The sequence below is a fragment of the Dipteris shenzhenensis genome, chromosome 31 (assembly GCF_047967505.1).
Source record: "Dipteris shenzhenensis isolate YYH24624 ecotype China chromosome 31, Dip_SZ_1.0, whole genome shotgun sequence".
Taxonomy (NCBI): Eukaryota; Viridiplantae; Streptophyta; class Polypodiopsida; order Gleicheniales; family Dipteridaceae; genus Dipteris; species Dipteris shenzhenensis.
In genome coordinates this window covers 4,362,511-4,386,368 of record NC_141626.1, presented here as the reverse complement: position 1 = coordinate 4,386,368, position 23,858 = coordinate 4,362,511, and the positions used below count along the sequence as shown (strand labels likewise).

At 44.4% G+C, this 23,858-nt stretch overlaps 1 pseudogene; it reads right to left on the bottom strand.

Annotated features, from left to right (window-relative positions):
- Positions 1-15,067: 15,067 nt before the first annotated feature.
- On the bottom strand, positions 15,068-23,506 carry LOC147880928 (exocyst complex component EXO70A1-like; annotated as a pseudogene).
- Between the last annotated feature and the right edge of the window lie 352 nt (positions 23,507-23,858).

Sequence of the window (23,858 nt, the reverse complement as noted above, 5' to 3'; positions counted from 1 at the left end):
TGTCGTGAGGCCACTAAAGATGTTGATGTAGCTCCAAGTGGTATAGCAGAGAAATCTATTCCACATTGGGCAAGGTTGACCATTCAAGATGATAAGGATCAGCCTACTTTGGGGAAAACCAAGACCAGCACTCAGAAAAACCAGAAAAAGGTCAATTTTGCTTTGATGACCTAAGTGATGCAAGTTGAAAATGAGCCGCAGAGCTTCAAGGATGCTCAGCATAATCCAGCATGGCAGAAAGCTATGGAAGTTGAGATTAAATCCATTGAGAAGAATGCCACATGGGACTTGGTTGATGCGCCCATTGGGAAAAATGTGGTTGGCATGAAATGGATTTATAAGGTGAAATACCATTCAGATGGCACAGTTGAGAAATACAAAGCCCGTTTGGCTGCCAAGGGGTATGCACAAGAGGAGGAGATAGATTATGAAGAGACATTTGCTCCAGTGGCTAAGATGACCACCATTCATTTTGTCATCTCTCTTATTGCGTTTTATGGTTGGTCAGTGTACCAGATGGATGTCAAGACCGCTTTCCTCAATGGAGATCTTAAAGAGGAGGTCTATGTACATCAGCCCCAAGGTTTTGAGGTGAAGGGACAAGAGCATAAGGTGTGCAAGCTCAGGAAGGCTCTATATGGGCTGAAGCAAGCACCTTGTGCGTGGTATCAGAAGATATATCAGTTTTTGCTATCCCAAGGCTTGGTAAACACTCATACAGAGCCAAATCTGTATGTTCTGCAGCAAAAATCAGAATTGGTCATGTTGGTACTATATGTGGATGACATTATACTCACTGGCAGTGACTTGCAGCAAATTATAACAGTGCAGTCTGCTTTATGTCACAACTTTGACATGATAGATTTGGGCCTATTGCACTATTGTCTTGGCATTGAGTTTTGGCAGACCCATGATGGGATCTCTATGTCATAGACAATATTCGAAGGAAATGGAGAACTGTAAGCCTATGGCTACTCCATTGGAAAAGGGACTCAAGCTGAGTAAGCATGATACTACTGAAAAGTTTGATGGCACTTTGTACAGGCAGTTGATTGGCAGTTTGATATATCTATGCTCCACACGGTCTGATATTGCCTACGCCACAGGGCTTTTGAGCCAATTCATGCATTGTCCCGTGATCACACATTGGAATGCAGCAAAGAGGGTTCTGAGATATGTCCATGGCACTCTCTCTCTTGGCTTGCATTATGCTTCAGATTGTGATCTAAAGCTGAGTGGTTTCACTGACTCAGATTGGTCAGGGGACATTGACGACAGACGGTCCACTACTGGCTATTACTTCTCATTGGGTTCAGCCTGTATCTCATGGCTCAATAAGAAGCAAGAGCGAGTCTCTCTTTCCTCCACTGAAGCAGAGTACAAAGCTGCAAATTTAGCCACTATGGAGTTAATGTGGTTAAGGAAGCTTTTGCGTGACTTGCATCACGCACAGGATGGCGAAGCAAACTCTATCTTCTGTGACAACCAAAGTTGCATTGCCATACCCAACAATCCAGTCTTTCATGCTCACATGAAACACATTGAAAATCATTATCATTATGTATGGGATTGTATTTCTGATGGCTTCATTGATCTCATCTATTGTCTGAGGACAATTGTCTGAGGACAATGTGGTGGATATCTTCACCAAAGCCCTGTCAACAGATCTTTTCTTATGACATCAACATGGCTTGGGGATAGGAGACATTCTCACAATGTCAAAGGGGGTTGTGAAGTGATTCACAATGACATTGTTTTCATGTACTCCCATAGGTTGCATATCCATCTGGATGAATTTGTGCAACCATGGTACTTTAGGTACTGCAGGGTACACCTGAGATGTTTCCAGGGTACTTTCAGCCATATCTTTAAGAGGGGATTTGTAAGAGATTACAAAGATATGGTGTTGTAGGCATAAAGTCAACCCTATGGTTGACCAATAGTACTTGGGTACTATATATACCAAGTACTTGTATTGTTTCATTTGAACATTTCTATTGGAGCTTTGTTGTGTGTGCACTCTTGCTCACTTGTGTTCACAACCTGTCTCCACTTTGTTCCTACAATCTCTACATAGTGACAACCCTAAGCCACGACCACTTGCACAATGGCTTGGAGGGCAAATAGTATAATGAGGTGTAGCCACATGCAAATTTGAATGGAGGGTGCTACACTTGTCCACTCATTGGATGTACTCCATTCTAATCATGAATGGAGGGAATTAAAACCCCTCTCCATTGCCTCCATCCCCCAATGATTCATCTTCTTAAAATTTTTTGAGAGCATTAAATAATGAGACAAAAGTCTCCCTTGTCCATCTAGAGGGCAAAATATAATTCTTGGTTATAATAACTACAATAACAATTTACTATGTTAAAGTCCATTAGGATTCATTGTCTAGTGCACTAGCCTCTATGTATTAAAGTCAATATTAGAATGTTTAAGACTATACAAAACCATCAATGAAAATGAAATTTATTCATTGAGTGATTGGCATCAATGAGCGTAGAGTTTTGATGTAGGACAAGATGCTACTATGATAGTTAAGGGCTTCCTACTTTACAACAATGAGATTTGCAAATGACTTCATGCAAATGAGCTAATAGTATAGCCAACAAAATGACGATAGCAAAACAATGTGGCGAGCTACTAATTGTGAATGAATGTGTGAAGGCAATAGCTACAATTTCGTATGTAAAGAAGTTGCAATGCTAAGGATTTGAAGTTGAAGGGCAAATATTATAAATTCACATGGGACCTTGATATGGTAAGCATACTCATCAATTTTGATGCTTTTCCACTTCTTTTTTAGTGAACCAATATAAATTACAGGCCAAAGTCATTGAGAATGTATTGGAGGTAGTGAAGAGCATGCACGGTGATCGACAGCATTTATGAGGACCTCCTTGTGCCAGCCAATGGCACTGTGGGGAGGCCTCATTGGCACAACATTTTTAGAACCCCATGGCTGGAAGATATTGAGAGCCGCAATTTTGCTAGCGGTGGAATGCTAGCCCGGTTGCCTAGTATTTCCAAATCCGCTTCCTCTACAACCTCAAGGTGCCTTTGTTGCAATTTGGATGAAGCTAGTTGCGACTGGCTCAGCGGGTGGCAAGCGGTGCAACAAGGAGTAAAGCTAGCAATCAAACTCTCGGGGACACGACTTCTCCCACTACGATAGCCGCCCATCTATGAGCCTCCGAGCTCGAGCCTTGACGCGGGGAGCTCCTCTAAATAGATATCCAAATAATTGGGGGGAAGGAGATACGAACACAAATGTTACCAATTTGTTTATCATGCAAGGGAGTCGATGATAACGAATAGGGAGAGTCCAACTGTCGACGCCAACATAAAATCATAAGGAAAATGAAGTTGGTCTCGTCACCTATGACGTGAGGCTTGAAAGGGGCACGAGGGCCTTGAAGAGATATATCAGAGATGCTTCCTTCGTCCTCTCCACAGTCCAGTCTCCCTCCCACTTCTGCAGACTCTATCCCAAGCCTCCTCCCTCCCAAGTCCCAACATGCCTCGACAGCACCAGCCCCTCCACCTCCTCCCTCCCGACCTCCCCCCCTCCTTCCACCACCACCAATGCCACCTTCCCCCTCACTCCACTACACCGTCTTCCCATCCCTTCCATCTCGGGAACATTCAACCTCGCTCTGCAACCACTCCACACTCCGATCTCACCATCCTTGTAGGCAACAACAGGACTCCTTACACGCTCACCATCGACACCTTGCGCGGTTCTTCTTACTTCAGATCTCTCTTGGCCGGGCGACTGGGAGATCTGTCCTTGCCCGTCGTCATCGATTGCGAAGAATCGGTATTCCAGAACATGATGACCATTCTTCGCTATGGAAGCTTTGCAGCAGTTCCCAAAATGTCCGGACCAGAGATGTTCAAGCTCAGGAGGGAGCTTGAACTCTACGGAATTGAGGTCGCGGATTCCCCTAGCAAATCCAGATCCAGCAGCACAGTTTCCTCTCCTGCTTCTATGAGCCCCAGAGCACCATATGAAGCAAGCAACTCTCGCCATTTCTCCCTCTCAGAGCTGTCGGACTTCCCGGCAGACCTTACGGACCCTTCCAAACTTGTGCTGGTGACGAGATTGGACGACGACGTCCGCGGAAGATGCCCATGTTCCGCAGAGGAGAGACCGAGCGTATGGGCTCTCAATTTGTACCACAGGCACGCCTTCTGCACAACATGTGGGAGACCGCCTTCAAGCATGGCCCCGAAGTTTTTTGCAGAGATGTTTATGGTGGCAACCGCCTACTTCGCGGGGGACAAACTGGATCCGAAGAAGTGGTCTGTGCGATGCGATTCCACTTGCACGCTCAAATTCGCATCGTCCAATTCATGCTGCTGCTGCTCTTCTTCGAGCAAGTCCTCTGTGTGGGCAGCGAACACCTACTATTCCCACGCTTTCTGCACTCTGTGTGGAAAATGCGCAGAGGGCTCCATATTAGTGTGCGTTCTGTTGACATTGCGGTTTGGAGGTCACCACAGGTCTCCCAAGGGAAGGAGAGAAAACCACGCCGAGGTGCCGATTAGCAGGGGAGCGACCACTTTGCAGCCAGACCCGTGCTGGCCGCCAAGCAGAACGCCTAGCTATGGAAGCCAAGGATCTGGCTGAGGCATGATCTCAGGCGTTGGAGCGAGGTTGGAATGAGTGAAAGCTCACTCCTTTTTCTGCGCTCTTGCAGCATATTTTTTACATCTTTGCCGTCTCTCTAGACTCTAAGAGCCTTCCTTACCACTTAGTTTCTTTTAATCTTTGCAGTCCTGACGTGATGTTGGGGCGTGCCGAATCCTGTGTATAGGAGAGAAACATCAGGCTTGTTGAAGCTTTCTACAGAAGAGTACAAAACATCAGCCCCGTGTAGCGTATGGGCTGTATACACAATGATATCTGGTCCCTCGACTTTGTAGCAATACTAATAGCGAAAGGCCCCTATCAAATGCAAGGGTATCACGCCTATCTTCAAGCTCTCTCTTAGCTTCTAAATGGAGAGCTAAAAATCTTCGTGGATGTAGTTATTACTTCTTTTCCATTTGAGGCAACACCCCCCCCCCCCCCCCCCATTTTTTAGATTCTTTGCAATTCTCCAAAAATAGATGCATATTTTTTCTTCAATTATGGTAAAGGGAACAATAATTGAGTAGCAAGTTCAAGGGATGTCCCTCATCTTGAGCTTCTCTCAAAACCGTATGAATGGATCCGCTATTGCGAGAGAAATGTAGCTTTCTTATCCACAATGAATGGCGGACTCCAATGTAAGGCTTTGGATATTAAACTTCCACAAAATTCACCTTTTGAAGTAGTGTTTGCCTACTAGCCCATTAGTGTGTAGATGTTTATATACTAGGAAACCATGTAAAGAGGTCCTTTGTCAATCGGCACATGGCTGTGAACACGTGTTTCTATGTGACCATGGATAACCTTAACAATATCTTAATATGGAAGAGAACAACTAGATAGGTCAAAATTGATTTAGTCATCAGTCACTCAAGAATCTCATATGGTTATTCACCATGATCTAGAACTACTATTTTGGTAAACAATTCATCTTCTCTAGGAATAAAGTGGCTTTCAAAATTCCATACAAGACCCAATATATTTGTAGCTACACCCCATATTGGAGGTTTTCATTTAGGAATTGGGAAGAATGCTTTCAATGTAGAGGATCAAAGGGTGGCCACTCCACTCGTAGCCATGACACCTCTAAGAATAAAGAGAGAACATTCAACAAATGTGATTAGAGGTAATGGCAGTTCCCATGGAGTACTATCCCTACAAATTTGTAGTCTACCCAGCATTTTTAATTACTTTGTGCAAATTTGCAATCTACCCATGCTTTGCTAACATCTTTAATGCTCTATCTAAACTCTTCCCTTACTTTGTGCAAAACCTACCCAGAATTATCATTGCCCCTACTCAAGCCAATTATTGGTAAAAAATGACATGATCACTCGTGATATTTCTAGAAATTTACACCAAACCTGTTGAGACTTACCTCATAAAGACGACATAAGGAAAGGAACACAATTTAGCAAATATAGTCAGGCATCGAAATGTGTGCAAGATGATCCGTACAGCTCGTAATGGGCCTTGGGATGCGTGCAAACGTTTTGTACAATCAGAGTATTGCCTCGAATATGTGCAATAGGTACGTACGATCAACAATTGGCCTCAATTTGTGTACAATGGGGCTATACATCCCAGCAAAGTCCTTGAAATCCATGCAAACAGGCCCGTACAATAGTAAATGCATCTCGAGATGCATGCCAACCAATCATACGGCCTCGAAATGTGCGACAAGTTCCATACAAGATCTCAAGATGCATGCCAATGCTCACAGGGGAGAGGAGAGAAAGCCACACATGCCATCAGATGCAAAGAAGGTACTGCCACGTGGCTCTTTAAAGCCTCTAACCCACTTACCAATGTTCTTTGTACTGCCACGTGGCTCTTTAAAGCCTCTAACCCACTTACCAATGGCACACTTATGCCTTTTCTTGGGCTCAACATTTTGAGCCCTCTGTTTTGACTTACTCCAAATTATTAGTAGGATGAGGATGGACTCGAACCTTGTAAACCTTAAGTTACAGGAGTTTCGGGTGATCACGTAGGACCTCACCTCTCTTACACTCCGAATCAGTTGACTTTCATTGAACATACAAGAATAAACTTGCAAGGGCTTTCTTGTATGCAAAATGAGCAAAAACAAGGTAGTGAGCCTCATAGATACACTACTGACCCTGTCAAGAGGAGGAGTTCTGTACAAATAAAATACATACCTTGTAAGCCTTGGGTTACAAAAGTATCGAGTGATCATGTAGAACCTAGGCCGGCCCCAAGCCAGTTTTGTGCTTAGCACTCCATGTGAGCATGGTTGTGCTATGTATCTTCAGTTGTCACTCACTCAAATCTCATTCCCTGCTTCACGACCTGTGTGTCCTTGCTTTACACCACATTCAGGAGATCAATTGGTGCTGCGTCTACATTTCCAACAGATTCATCAATAAATCAAGCAGAGATCTCTGAAATTTGGAGAGTGTGCTGAAATTGGTCTCCTTTATCTGTCGAGTCTAATTCGACTTTATCCAGTCTCTGATTCCGTCCATTTGCTGAAAGATTATTTGTTGCTACAGTCAAACTTTTACTGAATGTTTGACTGTGTTGACTTAAAGTCAACTTCAGCTGACAGCTGTTGCTACAGACAGAGTTTGGTAGTTAAATTATTGATTTCTTGTGGCATTGGTCAAGAAGTTTTCCGGATTTTGACTGTTTTGACTGATTTGCTCTGTTTTTAGAACATTTGCCCTTTGCAAATCTGGGTTTTTTGCTCTATATTACACGTCGTGCCTCGAGGACTCTATTTCAAGTACATACACTTGCAGTGTTGTGTGGGAACACATTTTGGCACTCAAATTTGTGCAGGCAGTTGTTTCTTCAGCAGTGGTTTAGTGGAATTTTCAGGAGTTGTGCACTCTGCCTCTATTGCAGTGATGTTTTTGGCATGCTTGCAGCAGAGGATAAGCTCGATGGTACCATTGTGGTCACACATGATGCACCATGTGCTGTTGCCGAAGGGCTGAGGGGTGTCTTGAGTGGTGCTGTAGGCCAGCTTCTCCTTGTTGCCAAAGGGCTGTATTGGGTGGTGCTGAGCTTAGGCCAGCTTCTCCTTCCACTATCACTACTACCACTACTACCTGTGGAGGAGGAGCTACTACCTCTCAGTTAGGATCTTCTGCTACTAGAAGAGGATCCGTGTTAGTGACACATGCAGCTGCACCACCTACTTTGGAACAAGATAGATGGGATGGACGTGATGCCAATGCACATGCTTTGATAGCATTGTCCATGGCATGGACCATCATTCCTCATATTCGGTCGTGCAGAACAGCCAAGGAGGCTTTAGACACACTTGCCAGATTGTATGACATGCGCAATGAGTCATGTGTTGCCTTTCTTGGAAGGCAGTTGGAGAATCTTAAGATGCATGAGTAAGGGGAAAGATCTCAAGGAGAAATTAGCCAATGTGGATGAGTTTGTTGCAGATGGTTCATTGGTGCCCATGATATTGAATGCTATGTGAAATTCATATCATGCCATGTTTTGCTTGCATTTATTGTTTTCATTAGGATAGGTTAGGTTTTAGGTTTTCCATTGGATAGGTTAGGTTTTAGGTTTTCATTAGGATAGGTTAGGTTTTAGGTTTTCCATTGTAGGATAGATTCTTTTCATTATATTAGTTTGCTGTTTAGAGCTCAGTCTCCTAGGTGGCATCCAATGTCACGCGGACACCTCAGTGCATTTTGACTTTTGGTTCCGTTGCCACGACTAGTCTGCAAGGTTGCCAGCAAAGAAATTCTATATTTTGTACATGTGCAATAGTGAACAAAAGAGAAGAAATTGGCAGAACCGCTGTGGCTTGGTGGCTGCAGATCAGACCTTTGTTGCAGACCAGAAGGTCAAAGGGAAACCCCATGCGGGTAATAGAAGCAAGTAATGCTTCCACAAGTACTTCTAGCAAGAATGTCGAGAAGGGGAGTGAGGAGGGCAAGTGCAATTATTACAGAAGCCCAGACATCACATCCACAAGTGCATGAAGCAGATGGAGAAAGAAAAGAAGAAGGTTGCAGGTATGGCAATGACTGACACCACTGCATCTAGTAGAGAGAAGAAGGAATCTGCAAATTATACACACACACATCCATATGATGAGACAGGGTATTTTCAGTGGTGTGTAACTATAATCCTTCATTCATGATACATGCCTTTCATATCAGATATCAAGGATTGGTATTTTGATAGTGGTGCTACCAAGCACATTGACTTGCAGCAGAGTATGCTTATCCCTCTTGGGAATGCATCTCATGGAGGTACACTCACATGTGCAAACACTACTCATATCCAGTGAAGGCGTTAAAAAAGTGTTGCTCACAGCGGCACTTACACTCTCTGATGTGTAATGCGTACCTAGAATTTAGAAGAACCTTATGTCCGTTTCAGCCATTGCTAGGACTGGTCTGAATGTTTGTTGATGACGGATCTACAAAAGACAAGTATGAGGAGCTCAGAGCCAAAACAAGATAGAGCAATGGAAACAAAACGAGCAAGCCCGATAGTATAGTAATACAATAGACTGCGTACAATTACTATCTCTTTTATAACAGAGACATTTAAGCATAAAGTATTCTATGCTTTTATTGTCACAAAAGAAAAACACTAACGCTCAAGTCTGTGCTAATGCCCCTGTAGACTTACCTAGGTATTGGTTAATATTCAGATGAAAACCTTTTGTGGGGCTCCAAAGAAAAACCCAGAATATTGATCAACACCCTTAAAGTCCATGAGTCTGCAAAATTTCTTCATGTTGTAGATGAAATAGTTGGACTTCTTGCAATACCAAGAGCTCTCTTACTCTTCATGTTTTCTTTCTCTCAAGGCTTTAGTGACTACCATGCACAATAATCAAGCTCTATCATTTTCTTCTTTACCTCAAGTTTAACATAATGTAATGAATATTAATATGCTTAGATTTTGAATATAAAACCTCATCTTTTGTCAAAGAAATAGTACTTTGATTATCATTCACTTTGAGTCTGCTCCAAACATTCCAATAATTGTCTCAGTCTCGACTTGCTAAAGAGGCTGCAAAAATGGCATCACCTACTTACACTAGATTACATAGCACAAACTATAAAGCCATTAAGTGGGCAACCAAACTAGCCCCTTTGTTCCAACTTGTTGGGAAAACCTTGACCCTTCAACATTCATCTTGTCATCTCCATGAGGGATCTATTTTTCCTGTCAGCCACACCATTCTGTTGATGTGTGTATGGCACAATGCATTGATGAATAATGGCTCTGTCTACCATATAAGCATGAAACTTCTTTGACATAGACTCTCTCACCCAATCTGTATGAAGAGTACTAACTTTGCAGCTTGACAGAATTTTAGTCATCAAGACAAAATGTTGAAAGTGCATAGATACCTTGATTTTTCTGTCATTTGTGAATCTAGAATCATCATCAATAAAGTCACTAAGTAGAGGTATCCCCAAATAGATGGTGTCCGCATGGGACTACATACATCACACTGAATGAGTTGTCATTTTCTAAGAGCTCCAACTGATCCTTCTTTTGGGAATGATGCCCGATGCATTTTCCGCAAGATACATGTCTTGCAAACATGACAAGCAGGAGCATGTATATGTGGCATCTCATACACCATATTATATCTATGCAAATGCAGCAAGTTTGTCACGAAGCTCAGCTCGGTGTGCTGCAGAGGTTACACCTAGTGAAGGTTGAAGCAAACTCTCGATCCAACCAATAGGGATGTTCACCGAGGTCCAAAAATTCAGGGGAACGCGTAGAAGCTACTCGTCTGTGAAACCAGAGATATTGCAGCAAGCTGTCAAGAGATACTCACACCCCCAAAATCAGCGCCTGCTTCACTGCTGAGCTTAGAATTAAGCCAAATGTTATTTGTTTATATTTCCAAAGAACAACGTCCCAATATTGATCCAATTGCTGCAAAGGCTATATTTCTTCAATATGCCACAAATGCTCAAGAATATGGATTCTTGGATGTTGCTTCTCAAATGCGACACTCTGGCTACATCGACAAGTGCGTAATAGTTCCCTAATAGGAGATTTTGTCATATGTTGTGACCCCTTTGTGAGCCCTTGTCCAAGGACAGTCGAGCACAAGCTACGTAAGTCAATCTCTCAGCCTTAGGTCAAGTTAGACAGATCAGTCCTTGTTCACTAGTACCCACTAGAGAATAGTAGGGTAGTGTTTCCGTCTTAGGATTAGAGATAGGTCAGGGTCCAGCCTACGATAGGAGCCCTTTTCGGCTTCCTCAAGGCTGGAACAAGCTAAGGGAAATGGCAAGGGAAGGGCTGCCTTTATAGGCTACCCTGCACCCCTCCCTAGGCCACCTTTCATGGGGCCAAGGGACCAGCCAACCAGCCCCAAAATAGCCAACTGAATAGTCGACCATTTTGGGCAGGTTGGCTCAGCCCTTCCAGCCCTATGAATCGGGGGCATCCAGGCCCTCATTTCCCACTCAGCCTTCAGCACTCCAAAACAGCTCCCCTCCAGCCCCACTTGTGCAGATCTGAACACCTCTAGACGAGGCCTCTGATGAGCCTCAGCTTTTGGCCTCAGTAAAGCCATCCCAGAAGGTGTCTACGCAGCACAATAGTCGGGGATTCGGAACAGCAAATGGAGTAAGGTTAGGGTATTGTTTCAGCTGGTTTTTACTGTTGGGATATCTCAAGGTATATGCCTCAGGCACACCTTATGTTTCTATGTGTGAGTGCTAGAGGCACAGTTAGGTGCCCACAAGCACAGTTAGGTGGTGGAAGAGCCACATAGGATGATTGAGAGAATCTAGGAGCAGATTGAGGAGATGATTGTGGAGCTCTGAAGTCATCAGTGATGTCAGTGAGCATGTATGAGGTGCCTACTTAAGGACCTCACTCTTCTTCATTCTACAAGCAAGTAATGCAAGTATTCTGAGTTTGTGTCCACTTTTTCCTTTCCTTTCAGCCTTTCAACATGGTATCAGAGCCACTTGATCCTCCTTGAGCCCTAGTTAGGTGCCACATCATCATCTTCTTCTTCACCTCCATCTTCCACCTTCCCTTCCAAAATCGATTTTGGAAGTGCAAGTTCTCTTCAAACCTGCATTCTCAGCATCTCATCCTTCAGGAGAGTCTTCCCAAGGGCAGGGCGAATCTGCAGAACAAGCTACACGACTTATCTCGCCATCTTCTGGGCGGCATTGTCTCAGGAAGTCGCGACGATCTTTTTCCTAGTTCTCACTGTGGAGAGCTACATTGTCGATTTCCTCTCAGAGGGAGCTGGGCGACATCATGACCTCCCTGCTCATCAAGTCTGAGCCCTTTTGGAGCAGTATTCGGGTAGTTTTCGACGAAAAACCAGTCCATTTTTCCTCTACAATGCTGGGCGACGTGGCCGTTTTCTGCGCAAATCCTTTCTGAGGGAGAAGCTCTACCTATTTACCTTTCTCTTCAGTACAAAAGCCCTCTGAATTCCGACCTTTGCATAACGATTTGGAGCAGATTTCTGAGTTGCCTCTTTGGCCATGAAAGCTTGACTATGCAAGTCTAAGTTTGACCTTGGACAGTCAAAGTTTGACTGATAGTTTGACCAAGATTTATTTTCAGTCTGCTATGCTCATTTTTCTAGCATCTACTTGGTCATTTCTTGCTTAGACATCTTGCATTTCAAGATTGTTACTCTTTGAAAAGATTACCTTTTATTGCTCATATTTCACCTGTAAGAGAGAAGACACTACCCAATACTTGGGTTAGAGCCTCTCATGGCTTGCTTATGCCAAATATGTGAAAAGCCAAAACATAAAGCAATGTCTTGTTATGCTACAAAGGATGAAATTGCCAACCTGACTTCCTTATTGAAGATTGCCAAAACAATGGTTGCCAAAAAGGAAGCAAATACAGAGATCTACACTCTCATGGCACTTTTATTTGACTCCAAGTACAAGAAAAAGATGAAGGTCAGACACCTAAGATATGCTTCTCTACACAACTATGGAGATGACAAGATAATTGTTTTCATGAAGGATATGATTTTCAGATCCACTTGTTCTATCATAGTACCATCTTATAAGGCACTAGACACTGCCCATGTGGTAAGACCTTGCCTTGACATGGATATTTTGCCTCCACAAGATGAGGCATCCCATGAAGATTATGCATTTTAAACACATCTCTATGTATGCTCCAGATCTCTCTTTTTATGTCAAGGTACTCAGCCTGGATAGTCCTCCAAAATGAATGAAAATAAACTATTGTGTTTTGTGTGTTTTGTAAACACCTCTGGTCACCTTATGATGTAGGCCATGTGTATGTTTTGCTCCATGGTACCTCCTGCAGACATTGTGTGCATGTACATGCAGGGGAGATAACCATTGGAAGGTCTTTTTGTATCCCTTTTTGTTTACCTTACACCCAAGGGAACCCTTGCTAGCATGAGAACCTAGCCATAGATTAATCCTTGACCACCATGAGATGGCATGAGAAACTATGAGACTAGATGTATCCTTGACATAGCCTGAGGCATTTCCTTGAGGGGGGGTTTGTTGGGATATCTCAAGGTGTATGCCTCAGGCACACCTTATGTTTCTATGTGTGAGTGCTAGAGGCACAGTTAGGTGCCCACAAGCACAGTTAGGTGGTGGAAGAGCCACATAGGATGATTGAGAGAATCTAGGAGCAGATTGAGGAGATGATTGTGGAGCTCTGAAGTCATCAGTGATGTCAGTGAGCATGTATGAGGTGCCTACTTAAGGACCTCACTCTTCTTCATTCTACAAGCAAGTAATGCAAGTATTCTGAGTTTGTGTCCACTTTTTCCTTTCCTTTCAGCCTTCCAACATTTACAGCTTTCTTTACAGTTTTGCACAGCTCACTTCTGAGCTCTATATTTCAGTCATCTCTCAGCTCTCTTCAGAATCTATTACTCCTAGCTTTCACTCTCTCACTCATGCAATAACCCTGCATCCCGGTGGACAGCACAAGCCTCTTCCTTGCCTTGCAAAAGTGCCCTACATTGTTAGTGTGGACAGCATCAAGGTCTCGGTTTTGGTCGGGGTTGGCTCTCAAGTCTTTGGGTCTGCAATACGTGTGCACAGTGTACTCTTCAAAAGCGCGTTTCCGTGCTCTCTCGAAGAGTGTTATTTGTATCTTTCAGTTCTCCAAGTATAAAGAAAATTCTCCCCTGATTGGGGGAGGGGGCCCTCAGTGAGTACAAGGACCCAATCGGTTGTCGACTCTATTCTCTCTCTACCCTCATCTCCTTTCTCTCTCTATGGTGCATAACACTAATTTCTCGCTAAATGTTTAAAGAAGGTCTTGCCATGATTACACGATCATATTACCATTGCATGTTACAACCTTTGTGATCTATGTTGATAACTCTTCTCTGAAGTATTTCTACAACTCCACTAATCTAAGGGGTAGGAAAGCCCAGTGGTCAGAGTTGATGCAAGAGTTTGACTTCGAGATCTATTATAGCAAGGGATCTACCAACAAGGTAGTTGATGCCTTGAGCAGAATTGTAGTGTGATTCAATTTTGCTTCACAAAGACCTCTTCTGACTATGACTCTATTACAGACCTTTATCCCAAAGATGAATTCTTCCAAGGTGTCAAGAGTTGGGAATACCCCACTTGGTAGTAAGCTTTGAGAGTACTCCATTATGGTCTGCTTTTCACAATGGGCGGTAGACTTAATTATTGACCGACTCACCAAATTGGCTAGATTTTCATACATACAAGAGAGACTGTTACAGCCACACGGCTTACTCGTTTGTTTGTTGAAAAGCTATTTAGCCTATATGGTTTACCGGGCTTAGCGATAGAGATGCTAAAATTACTAAGAGCATATGTCTCCCTAAGCCAGTCTGATTGGGAAGATTACCTTCATTTAATGAGCATATGTCTCCCTAAGACAACCTAATTGGGAAGATTACCTTTCTTCACTGAGTTTGCATACAAAACTGCTATGCATTCACCAACTGAAACAGTCCATTCATGCTGATGTATGGATAATAGCCTAGAGCCCCTTTGGTAGTTGGCTTACAGAATGCACCAAGACATGTCGCCGTTGGCAAGGGAAAGCATAAAATGTGCTGAAAATAAATCAAAAGTGATCACCTCGAGTTTCTTATAAGGTCACGGGGTACTTTAGAATCCCAAAAGATTCTCCAGTAATGCGCACTGGCAAATTTTAACAAGGTACCTCATCTCTATTGTGGCCCATGCTTTATCCTCAAAAAGTTTAATGATAAGGCTTACAAGCCACAATTACCTGATAGAGTTCAGATACATCCAATCTTTCATGTCAGTAGACTAATATAACTTGGGTCTCCGAGGATGAACTCGTACAACTAGAGGATCTGACCAATTATGTGCCCCATGGGCCAAAAATGCCTTTTGGATTATAGGGACCGACAGCTTACGAACAAGATTGTTCCAAAGCTCAAGCCTAACCACCACGTCAAGAAGAAGTCAATCCTTAAATGCTAAGGCTTTGAAGAACCTTGTTCCAAGCAACACATTTATAATTCTGTGCATGTTGCTGCACAATACAACCGTCGACGATGTCTTTGCACCCGGTCTCTCGTAGCATCTCTTTAGCCTCTGATCTTCAAGCAGATTTGACCATGTAATGTATATTATTCATCAAACAAATCTGTGCTAACGTAGGGTCCATGTATTGCTTGGCCTTCCCCTCCACATTTGTCAAGAGTGTTGACATTATCCGCAACTGACATTATGGCTGTATTTGTCACGGAGACATGAATTTCTAATTTTAGGAGTTTACGGTGACTGACCTAGCCTCAAACTGATTAAATCTGTAAAGGACACTTCAGTGCAATTAATTCCATGGGCCAAGGCAAAGGATTTGAGGGTTAGAGAGGGGTAAAAATCCGGTGACTTGCAAGGCAAGCAAAGGCAGCTATTCTTGGCTCAAGTGGATTGGGGGCTAAGCTAGGGCTGGTTCATCTTTCTTTCAGTTCAGAATCTCGTTTTTCTTGCTTCCTAGCTATCCACACACCTTCCGGGAGCCTGTTTGTCAGATCTTCCATCACCCAGGAGCCCTGCCAGGTCCAGAACAGCAAAATCGCACTTCCCAGAGGCTGCTACAGGAATTCACACTTCACCAGAGCTCTTCCGGGAGCTGATTTCAGAAAACGCAATTCATCCAGGTGTTGCCAGGGCATGCTTTTCCAGTTTGTGCGCTGTTCCAGGCTGTTTTTTGCTTCCAGATTGGACGATTCAGTGTTCTGGGTGTTCACGGGGCTATTCCAGACCATTTTGCTGTTTGCAAGAGCTCCCTAGCCTGTTCCAGGATTTCGCAATTTGCCAGAAAGCTCTTCTAACAAATATCTTTCAGTTTTCCTCTATTCTGGGCTGCTCTGGTGGTCTCCCGCACTCGGCTTTCAGGTTTTCTTCATCTGCCAGGCCAGCAACGTGCTTCCAGGAACTGCAAATTTCACCAAGAGGCTTCCAGAGTTAGCGCAAGACAGATTGGGCTGATTTCTTTCCTGCCAGGACTCCCCTAGTGGGTATCAAAGCTGCCAGGTCAGAACCCTAAGCCAGATCCGGAAGAAGGGCTGCCATGGAATGTTGCACTGGATTGGGATGCCTTTTCTGTGATTGCAGAGCAGGTCGGAAGTGCCTGTGAACAAATTATTGAGTTGGCTATCTGTGGACTGATGCACAGTTGTACGATTCTTGTATTTGCATGCCTTATGAATAAAAGATAAAGAAATACTGAAAGCGGCTTTAAGTTTAGGGCCAATCTAGTGTCCGATGCAAGTTGGGGGCGATCTAGCTCTCGGGTGTTGTGTTCTAAGTTGATTTGTTTTGTTGTGGAAAGTTCTAAGTCACTGTAAATTGAGTATTTGCTATTATATGTTCACTGCCCTTTAGGGATCGCGATGCCGGTTACAGCAGTTCCCTTGCTGGGACATCGCCATCTTCTTCAAGAGTGTGAGCCCATGGTTCTATTTGGGTCAAGACAGCAAATACTAGTCGCTGTAATAAATTTGCCGCCAAGGGAATGTTTCAGCCATGGCACATAGCACTGATGCTGAGGAGAAATCGGAGTCTTTGGGTTATATTGCATGGTGGGAGAAAGATGATGAACAGCCCGTTCAATCGGAGCATGCCACAGTGGGTTCTTGTCGTGAAGAGGAAGAGGTTGAGGAGCCAAATGCTGATGAAAAGTTTAAAGTACAGTTGCAGGAAGCCGCTCAAACTTTTGCGCAGTTGATGCAGGATCCACGCTTTGCAAATGGTGAATGCACCTTTGAAGCCTGAGAAGAAGAAGAAGAAGACTCCACAAGCGGGCGCAATGCCTCTTGCATTAGGTGTGGGTGGAAATCCACAGAGCTTTTCGTTTTACGGTTCAGGACAATAGACTTTTCCTCCATCTTCTATTCCCACAGGTTATTTCGGAGGAGGTTTAGTGTTTCAGGCAATGGTTGGACAGCCCGAGCAAGGCATGGAGATGCCTAGAAATTTCCCTTATGGATTTCAGCCTGGCATGCAAGGCTATCAGGGACAAATGTTCAGAGGTATGCCGGCTATGATGCCTAATATGGTGTATGGAAACATTGGGATGCAGCCAGGGATGCAGACTGCCATGCCCGGTATGATGGGGAATTTTTCAAGAATGCTTGGTATGAATGCAATGGGACCAAGAATGGTCAATCCTACAGTGAATAGTGGACAGAGTGTCACAAATCTTGGCAATATGACGCAGCCCCCATATTTACAGCCACCTACTTATGATAATCTCACGCCCAAGGGAAAGCAGAAAGATTATAAAAAGGGTGGTTCAGCTGTGAAATTCGACACTTTCAATGGGAGCCAAGACATGGTGAAAGCTCACCTTCATTCAGCAGTTTGATGCAGCATACTCAGGTGGGAATTTTACAGTCGTCCAAAATTCGCAAAGCCGCCACTTTCTCAAAGGGGAACGCTTTGCAATGGTGGACAAGTCTCTTTTGCACAGGAGAGCACCCACCATATAAGTGGAGTTTAAGCAGGTCTTTTCAGCTGTGTGGTTGATCACCACATTTAAGGTTGACATCATGATGGCTTGGCATAAATTGGATGCAGAGAATTGCCGTAATTTGGAGGAATACAACAAGAAATTTTGGGAAGCTCTGTTGCCAGTTAGTTCCTATCAGCATGTTCCGTCGTCTGAGCACGTAGAGAAATATTGATGTGGATTGCCGAAGGAAAATTCGAGACTTCTACATGAAGTACAAGGTTTTTTTACATGTCGCAGTTGATCAAGAATGCCAATACAACTTATGCTTTGCTACAAGGCAAGACCACTGGTTTTAAGGGCAGCAAGAGAGAAGAATTCAAAAAGAGAGAAGAGTTCAAAAGAAAGAAGGACTTCAAACCGAAGGACAGATTTGTAAGACCATCAAGAGCTACTTTGGTTGCAAGGCAACAGCGTGTTCTCAGGTCATCACGGCCTACCAGGTTGACATAAGAGGAGAAACATGTCCTTAGAGAGCAGGCTGCAGATTAGATGTTTCTACTGCAAAGAGGAAGGCCATCAGGTGCATGAATGTCCACTTAAGAAGAAAAGACAGCTCCCCTTGGAGGATAAAGATGAACAGAAGGCCGCGGTGTGGGTGTGAAATCACAAACTTCTTTACTTATGTGGATCTGCTGCTGCAAGTGATAATGAAATGAGGCTAAATGGCCTCTTTATATAGGCCCCAAGGCCTGTACCAAAAAACCGACTCAGTCTGTATGAAAACCGACCCCACAGCTCCCCATTTATGGGACTATGGGCTGCCCTTTTGGGGCACTCATTACAAGGGCCCTTGGCCCATCTTTCAAGGGCAGATGCCCTATAAATACAGGGTCCAGTCCCCCCCCAAAACTTACTGCAGACAGTGGGCCTCCTGTCTAGATCCATCGCAATCTGTCCCAGCCATGCTTCCGCACTTTTCTGGCCCTCTGTCCTGCACATAACAGATCTAGATGTGCTGCCCACATGACAGCCATGATGCTGTCTATGTGGCAGCCCCTTTCTCTCTGTTTCTGTTGGGTACTGCCCTAGGTCTCCCTCCCCCATGCTCTCCTCATATGGGGGCTTACAGATGGGGAGGTGACCTTTCCAACACCCCCTCTCACCGACACATCTCAGCCCAATGCCAACACGTCGATGAAGATGCTCCAGTAACTCCTTGGTCGTAGTCCTCTGGAACCTTTCGGTGTCGAAATCTTTTCCTGGCTTTTCATCCAGTGGCTCCTGCTCCACCAAGTCCGCTTCCGCTTCCGCACACCATCCTGGTACACAGGTCCATCTCTGGTAGCACCTCCTGGTATCACCTCCTTCAGTCGCATTCCCGCCTCTGAACTTGAGCAACCCAGCCGTCACGATCTTCCAGTCGTCCCCCTCATAATGAGTGAACAACCTGGAGTCTTCCAAGCACCATGCTCTGAGGGTCTGTTTCAACCCGTCCTTCCTTTGGCAAGGTCTGTAACCAATGAATATTTCCAGATAACCTGGACCATGAACTCTTGCTGAGTTCTCAAGCAGGTAATCTTCTGGCTTCAGTACTCTTTGTCCACCACCTTCTAGCAATCTGCGTCCGAGATTTGAAGAAGCACCAATACTTCCCCTTCTGCCTTCGAAGAAGGCCAATTCCTTCCAATCTCTTATCACCTGAGACAAATGAAGAGCAAAATCTCCCCACAGCATGCTATAAAGGCTCAAATGCAGAATATCAAATACATACCAGACTGTTGTACTGCCTAAATGTTCGCTCTAAAAACAAACCCTGTACCTCAATGAGGCACCCGCCAAGATCCTGTGTAATCCTGTATTGTCCCCTTCTGAAGTCCAGCATCCATCTGATCATGAGACCCCAGGGCTTTCCATGGAATCCATCCTCGTGTTAGTGTCAACAGCTACACACCTGGAAGGTACCAAGCGCTCCATACTGTCCTTCACCTTCACAAAGGCATCTGACTCCTCGTCGACCCACATCTCTATGTCAAACATCCTTACTGTGATTTCGGGATCAACATACCTGACCTCGGTAACACTCGGTGATGTCACCAGGAACAACTCTTCAATTACCACATTAGCTTTGGCCTTTCCCTCTGAATCTGGGTCAGACTCCTGTTTGTTTTTCAGATCCGCCTTTTTCTTTCTGCAGTCCTTTGCAAAATGTCCAGGCGTATCACAATAGAAACATTTCTTCTTGTGCTTCCTCTTCGAAGTCCCCTCGTCGTCAAAGTCGTCTTTATTGGACTTGCCACCGTTAGGCTTGCCCTTTCCCTTACCTGCGGAATCCTTCACCAGCAGCGCCTTGTCATCTTTGTCCTCGTTGTAGAGCTTCTCCCGAGCTTCCTCCTGTAGCAGTAATGGACACAACTCCTCAAATGTCAGAGGTTTGGTCCTCTGTCCTACTGTCACAACTGTAACAAAGCTCTTGAAACTCCGAGGCAATCTCCTTAGTACCATCAAGGCTAGATGGCATGAGTCTGTCTTCTGACCAATTGCTGCCAACTGATCCCGCACCACCTTGACCTTTGTCAAATGGCTATGTACCGTATCGCCTTCTTCCATATCAAGATTGTAGAGTTGATGCTGAAGAAGCACAATCCAAGAGGTATTGTCTGTCTCGTATAGATCCTTCAGGGTGGCCCACGCCTCTACTGACGTCTCGGCCAGCTGGATATGCGGAAGAACGGAGTCCGCCGTAGTCCCTATGATTATTGCCAGGGCATGGGCATCTCTTTCTTCCCAAGCTTCAAGCTCCTCTCTGTCTACTGCCATGAGTACCTTCCCTTTACTATCCACCATGTCTTCCGGCTTCGACTCCTCTCCCGTGGTCAGCTTCCACAACTTCCGAGCCACTAAATGACTCCGGATCTTCACTTTCCAGATCGGGTAATTAGTCCCGTCCAGGTTCCCAGACTCTCCAAAGTTAGGGATAGTGAAAGAGAGAAAACTGGGGGAGGAGGAAGGGATAGCAGGGGCCGCACTCCGCTTTCACGTTTTCTTCATCTGCTGCCAGGCCAACCACATGCTTCCAGAAACTGCGAATTTCACCACGAGGCTTCCAGAGTTGGCGATTCTTCTCCAACTAGTCTTCCAGGGTTGCTATTGCTGAGGTCCTGCCAGGGAATTTCGTTTTTCCCTGCTGGCTGTTTTTCCTAGGGTTTCGGGGCTTCCCTATCGGTTGATTGCTTTACGGGAACTTTCCTACTGCCTCAAAACCTTCACATCCTTTTGCTTTGCACAGCTAGCCTTTCTGTTTGCCAAAAACAGCCAGGTGTGGTTGTTTTGTTGGCCTCTATCTTGCTAGGACTCCCTTGACGGGTATTCAAAGCTACCAAGACACATTGGGCTGATTTCTTTCCTACCAGGACTCCCCTAGTGGGTATCAGAGCTGCCACATTAGAACCCTCAGCCAGATTCGGAAGAAGGGCTGCCATGGAATGTTGCAATGGACTGGGATGCCTTTTTTGTGATTGCAGAGCAAGACCGAAGTGCCTGTGATCAGATTATTCAGTTGGCTATTTGTGGACTGATGCACTGCGGTGCAATTCTTGTATTTGCATGCCTTCTAAATAAAAGATAAAGAAATACCGAAAGGGGCACTAAGTTTGGGGCCAATCTGGTGTCCGGTGCAAGTCGGGGGCGATCTAGCTCTTGGGTGTTGTGTTCTAAGTTGATTTGTTTTGCTGTGGAAAGTTCTAAGTCGCATTAAATTGAGCATTTGCTGGTTGTTTTCTGTTCACTGCCCTTTGGGGATCCCGAAGGCCGGTTACAGTATTAGCTGCTGCCAACTAAGATTTTGCTGGCTCAACAGTCTCATGCTCACCAAACATCTGCCTCAATGCGGATTAATAGTCAAATAAAAACTTCACATAATTGATGGTGTAGCCAAGAGGCTCAGTAGCGTCTTTCTCAACGGAGACCCCAAAATCACCAAAAATCTCTTCAACAGTCTAAGATAATATCTGTGTCAAGCCTACTGCTACTTCACAAATCTTTGCGATGCATTTCCTTCAAAAACAATCTCACTCTGAGGAAGGAGCTCTTGCACTGTTTCAAACATGTCAAGCAGCACAATAAGCTTCTCAAGTGACTTTTGCTCTTTGCAGTAGCCTCTCCAAAGCACAGTTATTAGTAACATCTGCAAAGCAATTCTCTTTATAGGGTTCCAACTCATGGAATCTTTGATCACAAATCTTGCGCTCTCTTGAAACTAATAGCTTGACTGCTATTCGCATGAAATGAATCCAGTTTGTGATCTTTCCCTCCAAAACTTCACACTGCATCTTGTTCATGTCTTTTCTGCTGAGTTTCTCAACCCCAAGTTTGTGCAAGCTCTATTCCAACACAGATGCGCTGACATCCCGGCAGATATTACAGCACTGTTGTTGATGGCCAGCAGTGATCATTTGTTGTACTAATTCATGAAGTTGAGGAATTAATTATCCTTGGTGGTATAAGAATTGGCAGAGGAGTGATGCCTTCAGATCCTTTGGTATTTTAACCATGAGCGGGCTTGGAGGATTAGACTTTCCTGCTGATTCATCCCCAGCAATCATGCCACCTCCTTGACCTCCAAAAGATGCAATTGAGGGCCTCACTGGTAAGCACTCTAAAAGACGAGCAGGCTCCGTTGGTTTGCTGTGTGTGGCCAGTCGATCTCTGAACTCTTCTTCCAGCCTTCAGCAATAGCCTCACCAACAGCTTCTCTTTCAGGCCCCTCAGCCTCGCAATTACTCACTATAGAGGGTCAAGCCCCTTCCAGCCTCTCCAGCCACATTCAGCCCCAATCAGACATGTCCAGTGTCTACATTGAGGGATAGGCAGATGTATGCAGCCTCTACATCGAAATATACACAGATGTATGCAGCCCCCTTTAGTGCAGGATCCTTACAATATTCATTGAGCTCTTTGTGATTGCCAAGGCCACAATCAATAAGGCATAACTCAAGTTGTTCACTGTGTATCGGCCTATGTGTGTATGACCATGAATCTTATGTATGCATCAGCGGCTTCTCTCTCAAATTGCAGTCGGCACTTACACTTCTGGATCTTTGCCAGCCTCCACATATCCATCGACGACTTCAATTCTCAATCGTTCTCCCACCTAGATCAAATGGAAAAGAGGGCCCCCTTTTGGATCCATGAATAATCTCAACATCAACCTGGCATTCATTATTAGCTTTGTTCATGGGTTTAGACCCTGGATCAAGAGTGATGGAATCCCTTTGAGCTATTGCTGCAATAATTCTCACATCTCTTGATCTGAGCTCAACCAAGACTTCGTAAGTGTTCTCAGATTTTGAGAGATGAATAGATTATAGAATAGACTTCACAAACACTTTTGAGATCCCTTGCCAATTTCCTGGAAGAAAAAACAATCAACTCAGGTGATTCATAGCCCTTCAATAATTCCTCTTTACCTTCATGCACGGATCTCATATACATGTGATCAAAGTCCATGGTGATCTCACCAACAGACCTCAGCCAATCACAGCCCAGAACAATGTCTATGGGGCCCATGTCCAAGACAAACCTGGAAGGTATTATCTATAGTTAAATTTGAGTGGCCTGGCAACAGAGAATGCTCCCCATTGGCCACTTGAACTTTCAAGCTTTGATCAAAAGCTGTAGGGTGTAGCCTTACTACCTAGACGAATTCATAAAGTTGTGGGTACTCCCCCACTATCAATGTGAACAAGTCGTCACCCTTTAAGTCTGAGAGTTTGGGCACCTTTAGGTCCCTGGAGAGATGCTGTACAAGACAAACCGAGTGTCCCAAAACACTTTGTCATTATCAACACAAGAGTTTCCTTCTAAATCTCTGCAAACATCCATATATTCATCAAGAAAATCCAACTCTCCATTGTTGGCATCTCTTTTTTTCATGGTGTTGCCCAAGGTAGACCCACTGGATCAATGGAAAAGTAGACTCCTTTTTGGAACCATGAACAATCACAGCATCCTTCTAACCTTCATTTTCACAATCATGAAATTATGTCTCTCCTGTAGGATCATCCTCAATCGGTTCATCCTCAGTTTCAATAATCATACTCTGCCTTAGCTTTGCAAACATTTCTATGCTCAGGGGACCACCTCTGACCACATAGATAACATAAGTAGATAACATAAGCTCTTCTTCTTCCTATCATCAATGATAGCCTGAGATAATTGCTTCACCATCTTATGATTCTTATCATTTGGCTCCTCCTTAGGGCTAGGCCTGATTGGGGCTTCTGCA